The following is an 8641-nucleotide window of genomic DNA, read 5'->3' on the forward strand; positions in this document are numbered from 1 at the left end:
CTGTGGATAGACAATGGTGACCCATCGATTGGTGAGGCTCAACACCAGAGTCGCTTGTCAGCTAAATGAAAAGAGCATTATTTCCTGTGGCTCCGTTTGATATACGCCACAGGAAGAATTAGCCCTTCCGCTTCCTGTCCCATCAACCCGTCCCCTTTTTCTTGTTTTCTGTATTTTTTTCTTTTTTTTGTTATCATGGCGATCTTCCCTGCATTACCGGGCACCATTCTTGAAACAATGAAGGCAAGCAAGTAATGGCTGTGGGCAGGCAGTTTGTGCCAGAGGGAAAGAAAGAGAGAGACTGGGATGATAAAAGAATGAAGGCCGGGTCAAAGGTCACGTCTGTGATCTCATTGTCGTTGCTTCTGTCTTTTAAAGAAAAGACCCAGTATTTCATTACCTTGGTCTGGAATTTTGCCAATTTGCTTTGAAAGCTTTCCATACTCTTTGTAGAAAGTGTTGAGGTCGGGTAATATGTGACATAACACACAGTAACAGCCAGTTGACACTGTCACCATTCTCTACACATGAATATACTTTTTACAAAAGTATTTGGCTTCACAAGCAGAAAGGAAAAACAAATATCCTAATGTATTTACAGAGTAGGCTATTACAGTTTTTCTCAATTGTTTACACACAAATACTGGTACTTGAGACAACGACCACAACATGTAACTCATGCACCAACCCCATGAACCAATTGTGCTAAACTACAAGCACAATTCCTGCTTTACACTCAAATTGCAGTTCTAAAACACACTTTTTTCAAAACACTACACACAATTCTCTGCATTTGGCACAATTTTCATGAAGAAAATCTTTTGTTTTCACAAGGAACACACTGCCATTCAAATATGCACACTGACTCATCGCATGAACAAACACCTGTCACACAGTTTTACAATTAGCAATCAGAGCTTTAGCATAAAAGGGAAACAGGTGACCTCTTCTGTTTTTGAGCAATGGATGCCAACATTGGAAACAGAGGCAGAGGAGTGAGAGTAAGAGGAGGAGGACGGGGAGGACGAGGATGAGGAAGGCCAAGGACCATAATCTCTGATGAGATCCGAGCCGCTTTGGTTGACCATGTAGTCAACCATGGTCTAACAATGAGGGAGGCTGGGCAAAGAGTACAGCCAAATTTGAGCAGGTACACTGTAGCATCCATCATCCGGACTTTCCGAAATGAGAATAGGTAAGAAATCTACTCTCACTACAAAATTTCAGTAGGCCTACTGCATATCAATACAGTACTCAATGAGTACAGTAGTACAGTATTGCCTGTGGAATGTTCTGTAGGACTGTAAAAAATAAAGTATGTTTCAAGTATTTGGAAAATGTATTCCTACTTTGTATTCCAACACAGTATTTTACTATTTGTTTGGCAGAACTGAAAGATTACCAACACAAGGTGGTCGGGAACGTCTTCTGTCTCCTGAACAGAAAACTGAAATCATGAACATGGTCCTAGAAAATAACGCCATAACATTACGGCAAATACAAAGAAAATAATAATAATGTAACTGTATACACTATACAGTAAATTATTCTGTTGTTTTGTATGTAGACCACTGTATGTGCAACTTTGTGTTGGTTGGGATGTACACTGTGTACATTGTTTTTCTGGGAAAAATACATAAAATATATTTGTTACCGTGTATTTCTGTGTTCTGAGTATAAAAACAATATTCTCAAATATTTTACAACACACTTATGTATGTACTGTCTGTAGTAAGTGTAACACTGAACAAAAAAAGGCCTAACTCACTATGATGAATGAATGTGTGTTTTCCATTCATCATAGTGTTTTACATTGAGCACATCAGTGTTCAAATGGTTCTTATAAATGTCTATTCATATGATGGTTTGTGTTTGTCATTTGAAAACAAAATACCATTTTGAGATTAAATAACATTGTTTTGAATGTTAAGTTTAATTTTGCAGGAGAAGTGAGGGGTTTTGCCCATTGTGTGTGTGTTCTTTTGATTTGTGTGTAGAGTTCTGAGAGTATGAGGTATGCATTCAGAAAATGTGTGTAACCAATCGAGAAAAACTGTAATAGGTCAGACCAAGGATCGCTACAACATGATATGCATTGATGTGTTTTCCAGCTTTTGAAAATAGGTTAGCTCCATACAAATGGCAGAATAATGGCAAATGACCAAGACAAATCTCTGAAAGTCACATTACTGGTGAAGTAGTGTAACAGCTAATGTATAAACATTTCTATTAATATAGACGGTGTAAATCAATGAAGTGTACTCTGAGGACCCTCTACCATGTAGTTATGCATCCAAACACCCGTGCAGCCCCTCTCTTGTTATGGATCACGGCTCCAGTTTAACTTGACCCTGGTCCTTCTCACAGCTCTGATTAATACGCCCCAATTTTCTGAGAGATAGTTTTCTTACGAAGAAGAGATCCATTTCGCCGCAAGATCGAAAGTTAGCAGCCGCGGCATAATTGATGACCTCCCCAGACATAACGCTCTCATATTTATCACCACCTGACCTTTCTCGAGGACTCATCCATCATAAATTAAAGTTGTACAGCGGTGGCGTGGCCTCCGCCCGCTCTCAGCACAACCTTTGTCCAGAGGTCTCCTCCACGGCTTCATTTGGAGCTGTTGGAGGCAATGGCTTAAAACCTGCAGTTCAGCACCTCTGCTGTTCAGGGCAGATGGTCATCAGTGAAAGCATCTGTCAAATCTATCCCCACACCACCACCACCACCACTAGTGACCAGCCCACGGGATAGGCTCCTCCTCCTTCTCCCCCCCCCTTTCCTCTCTGGCTCACGTCCGCATCCGCAGACCTTTTTGTATGAAATCAGCAGAACACACCAATACCGACACACAAACACACACAAAACCCACCCCCCCCCGTCGCTCCCTCCACACACACACACACGCATGCTCTCTTGTTCACACACATGCACACACACACTCATACACACATGCCCACACAAATCGAACACTGAAAACAAAGGGTGGAATCCATCAGTGTAAGTGAGCTCCGTGATCAAAAGCCAGTTGGTGCAGCCTGGTGTCCTGCACGTCAGTGTTTGAGGTGCTCTCTGTTGAGCATACAGAGTCTGGGATAGCTAATATCCCCAGATCACTGTGACCACTGAGTCTGGGTGAGAGACCACTGTTATATCACCCCACAGCTGAATGACAGGGAGCCCACATCTATCTTCCTCTTACTAAAGGCATTTATAAATATTAATGGGAGGTAAAGTATTAATGTTCAAACTGCGCTTTGGGGCCAAGCCCTATGACTCCTTCATAGTGATTAACATCACGCAATGGAATAATTTATTGTTTGCTTCATATTAACTCTAAGCATTTTCAAGTCCCCCTGTGAGAAAAGGTCACTAATTATGGGCTAATAACCGAGCCAATTATTTAAAATACCTGGGCTAATGGTGGAGAAAATCATCAACACATTGATATTAAAAACATGCATTTTGCATATCTTGTCGATCACCCCGGGTCATATCGAATCATGAATCTCTTTGAAGTTATTTAGCTTCTGGTGGAGCTGGTATTGACTCAGCAGCCCTTGAGGGTTCATCTACTGAGATTCAGAAACAGATTAAGTTCACTAAAATATTGAGTCATCTTCATCTGGAGATGCAACAACACAGATAGGATCCAAATCGGTTGAAAGCATTTTTTCAGTCTCGCTCTTCATCTGCTACTGTCGTCAATGACCATGTAGAAGTATGATGGTGCAATGTTGATCTGCTGCAATATTTTCAAGTGCCATCAGAATACTTGATATGATTTCCTATAATGTAAGAAAGAGCTAGAGATATATACATGGATGCATAGAAACACGGACATCATATTAGACAGATGCAGTCAAACTCTAGATGTCGTTGTGCGTGCTCCTCTAGGTGTGAGGTTCCTCATGCGTGATTAGAGATGTTCACGTGGCGCATGACTACCTGTGACTCTTTACCTCCTGCCGCCCATGAGCCACCCCACCCATGAGCCACCCTCGAGGGGCTGGGGTCAGCCAGGAGGTTGTGCGGGATGGCTCAGCTTCAGACTGCGCCCTTCTCTGACAACTCGATGTAGGTGTGTCTTTTCAGTCGTTTATTCAGGGAGTCTGTGACAGAAAGAGAGAGAGAGAGAGAGAGAGAGAGAGAGAGAGAGAGAGAGAGAGAGAGAGAGAGAGAGAGAGAGAAGGAGATACTATATGGATCAGTCTATTAGTATACATTTATATCCTCACACAAGAGGAGACCAGGTTACCGTAGCAGCACCAGCGACGGGGCTGTTTCCAGACTGCCTTTGCTGCACGATCTGTGCAGCCTCGTGGCTGCAGGCCTCTTTGACTGCAGCTTTCCCAGGCTCCCATGGAGCTCCAGATCATTGATCCCCCCCCCCCTCCCCCCAGCCCCCTAAATTTGTCCGGAGGGTTATTGTCTTAGCGAGGCTTCCTAAATTGCTGGTAATGGCAGACCCAGAATGAAGTGTTAATGTCTTTATGGATCCCTTTAGTTGTTCCTGTGATTATCAAACTGTTTATTTGTCCTGGCACCCCCATCCTCCTTCCCTCCCTCCCTCCCTCCCTCCCCCCACCCACCCAGCCTCACAGCAGAGCAGCGTCGTGGACTCAATCCACAGTCTGGCCTAAATGGATCTTACTCCGGGATGCCCAGGTGCAGACCAGGGTGAGGGCAGGACAAAACTGCTAGGCCGAGGGGGGGAGGGGGGGGGGGGGGGCATTGAACATTTTTGAAACCCATTGCAACTACAAAAACTAATATGTTAAGATTTAGAAGGGCTGAGAATAGATAAGAAAATATTAGGTAAATTTCTATATTTCAGAAGAAAGAACCCCACACAAAACAGGTGAATTTCTTGATTTGCATCAGTGTAAATTGTAATTCCACAGAACCATGCATACGACGTGCATGCAAGCCAGAAAGCATCTGGAATTCAGAACACAGGGGCCATTTTTATTCAGGTTGTCATTCTTTTATAATGTGTTTTTATCTCTGCGGGCCCTGCTGAGCCATATATTAGCATTATAGATTCTAATTTGAAGTCTTGTCATTGCCTGCTTGTCTAGATTGCGAGTGCAAGGACTGCCATCTGCTTGCAGTAATGAGACTGACAACCCCAGTTAAACGTGCTTTTTACTATCATAATGACCGACGTATTGATCTTAATGGCCGCTGCGATCCCTGTCCTATCGGTCTGTGGGAGCGGCGGGGGCGCGGCCTGTTACACAAGCGCCATGGAACAGATTTGTCGCTCAAGGCAGGCTCACGACCACTCTATTGATATCATTAAGTCGCCATATGTTTCGTTAATTTACGCTGCTTTTCCAGCGCTGTGCATAATACGACAAGCGCTCACCGTGAACTTGGTTCTGACACGGCGACAGGCAGTAAGGAATCCCTCTTTCCCCCACACGCCCGTGTTTGCCCAGGGAGATAAGTACCTTCCCTGGGTCTTCTGCTCATCACGCTAGCTGTTTTGTTTTTTTGTTTATTTTTCTCTGGCTGTTTTCTCTCACCTCTCCTTTAACCTGCCTACCACTCGTATGAATTCAAGTTTTCACGTTCTATAGCTCAAGTCTCTCTTTCCTTGCCACGGTAGATGTTCTGTGGTGCATTGCATGTTTGTGTTGTTGTGTCTCGAGGCAGCAAAACATTCATCACAAACTCTCATTTGTATCATCATCGACATCCCAATAATGACCTCTTGGCTACTAAGTAATGGGGCTCTGACCCTTGACCCTCCAAAGAACACATTTACATTTACCTAACACTATGTGATTTATCCTTGACAACATTATGGCTTCTGGGTCGTAGAGGGAGATTCATTGGTCATTCAATGGGCCAATCATTAACTACTGAAGGCACTGTTCAGTTTCGCCGTGCTCTCCTTTGTGGGGGCAAGAACACAAGGCTACTTATGGATGTATGCTGTTTTACACTGAGCACTTCACTGGCCATGGCCCCCTTCCGGAGAAGCTAACGTTTAAGCTTTTCTTTTGAAACAGGCGGCTGCTGAGGGTTGCCACAATCACATGGGGTAGTTCTGATGTATTTCCTGCTAAATTGTGTTTTGAGGAATAGAATAGAACAGCATAGAAATGAATAGAAATCAATGTAAACAAATAGAATGGAAGAGAACACAGTTGGGTTATATAAAATCGATCATATTTATCATGTTCATGGTCAAACTCCAACCCATACTTCAACTATATTCAACTATTCCAGATGCACTGCACCAGCAAGGACAGGATGCCTGGAGCCCAGATTAGGTGACATGGACACAGTCTCTACCCCTGAGAGACAGAGAGGGAGTGATGTGTGCTTGTGTGTGTATGTGTGACAGAGAGAGAGAGAGAAGGAAAAGGAGAGAGAGAGAGACAGAGAACGGCGGAGGAGGAGGAGGTGGTGGAGCCCTCTATAAACAAATCAACACATCTATCTCCCCAGGCGTCCTGCAGGGCCACCAGGTCAGCGGTGTGTTTGCCCCTCTCCCATCACTCACTCAGCCCCGACAGCCTCCGCCAGCCCGCGACCGCAGTCTGGTTCTCCCATCCAGTCAACAAAGCCCCAGCACTGGCACTGTCTGTTTAGCTAGGAGGCAAACTGTCAGGAAGAGTAAGACAAATGGGGTGTCCTGATTGACTATTTCCTTAGATACTGAATCAATGGCCTTATTATCACCGCAATTACAGTACTAATACAAACAGATGCTCTGGGTAGACATCTGCTTAGGGAGCGAGATGAGACAACTGGAGACCCAGTCAATAGAGTGGAGAAAGCCCCGGCCCTTAACAGAGGTATTTGTGTCCACGCGAGTCCCAGGAATGAGCACACACACGTGCGCAGACGAGCACACACAAACACACGAGAAATGTGTGCGCCGACACAAACACACACACACTCGCAAGCATAATGCACCTACATGCTTACTCAAATGAGTGAGACAACAGATGAGCAATCACTTACAAACAAATGAATTACAAACCAAACCAATCACAAAAGGCTCTGCTTTCTATCCAGCCTATCCATTAGCTGACAATCAATTCCATTTTAAAAGCAGTGGCGTCCCAGCTCCTCTGGCTCCAGACAGAATATGGCACATGATGTGATAGGCCTAATGTGTGATATGCTTCACCAAAATCCTTTCAACCACTCTCCTACTCTAAATATTTTAAATATTCATTTGGGAAGCTGTTACAGTGGCTTTGCCCGTCAAAGGCCCAGATATGGCTCACCTCACACCACTTATCATGACAGTATTCAAAAAGCTCCCCTTTCACTGAAAGATGTCGTTTTGCATAGCATTTCATATTCACTAGTTCCAAAATGTCTTTGTGCATGTTGAAAATGGGCAGGGTGGGTTTAGAATGGTGATGCGAACTTGAGAGACCTATTGGTCTCTCTCACGTCTCTAAAGGAAAGACCAAGATGTGTGTGGAAGAGGTCTTAATGAATTGATATAATATGTATTTGTCTGTATAGATTACAGAAAGAAAAGGCCTCCGTTTACATTGAAAATCACACATTTGTTTATATTAGTGGATGTTCTGTATGTCTGGATGAGCATAAATGGTCAATAGGCTATTTTCTTTGCCTTCGTAGATGATCACTTTGTTCCCCGACAATACTTAATCCAATTGTAAGCAACATATTTGAACAGGCGATAACCATGGCTGCCTTGTCTGGTTGAGGACATAAGAAAAGGGTGTTACCTTCCACAGGACCTCTCTGCTTCACTTTCTTATTATGATGTGATTCAGTCCAGAGACCTCACAGTGCCCCAACAGAGACACAATCATTTTTTTAACACTTTCCTTCCCTTCTATTATCTCTCCTCCACAATGGGCTCCCTCCCTCTCCCATGGCTGCCCTAGTGGGCCTTGTCTAAGGGCTCCAGGAGAGTGAGGCATATCATTGGGTCTGTGAGCATGCTAACAGCCAGCGCCCTTTCAGCTCATCCGTGATGGACATGGTGCCACTAGAGGAGGACATGGCTGGCTTGCCAGTCCCTGACAACCCCTCTGTGTTTGCCAGGCCAAGCGTCGAGGGCTCCGCACCCTCCTTTTTGTCACGGTCTGCACTGTTACCGTCTTCGCTAGCGGGCCCGGGCGTCCCACGCCTGAGCAGGTGCCCTCAGGAAGCCGGCGGAGCAGAGAGGGCTCGTCCCCTTTTCTTTATCCGCCGTTTCTCACATTTAATTATCTGATTTCCTCTCCTCCTGCAGTCACGGGGAGAATAGGATCGTTCCTCACGTCTTGTCGCTGCGGAGAGCCGGCGATTGTTCCCCTGAAAAACCCATAGTGGGCCGCATAAAAGGATACTTTCTTGTTTCTCATCACATATTAGACCCCTCCAAACCAGAGTGAGTGTTTGTGGTCGCTGGACCTGGATCCAGAGTCAATGAGAAGCACATTTCTGCTGTGTCACCCTTGAGTCTCCAACCCCAAATCTTTATTTGAGATCCGTTGCCCGGAAACTGGGCGTCAGTTGACTGTGAAGCAGGATTCTTTCTTCATGAAATTGGATACACTGACTGCTAAAGTGTCCATAGCACCAGATACAATGGCAACAGTTTGAGAAATTGATCAGGCTTGACAAATACTTTTGTAAAAAATATATGGAG

Source organism: Osmerus mordax, chromosome 6 (genome assembly GCF_038355195.1).
Source record: "Osmerus mordax isolate fOsmMor3 chromosome 6, fOsmMor3.pri, whole genome shotgun sequence".
In the NCBI taxonomy this organism is placed as follows: Eukaryota; Metazoa; Chordata; class Actinopteri; order Osmeriformes; family Osmeridae; genus Osmerus; species Osmerus mordax.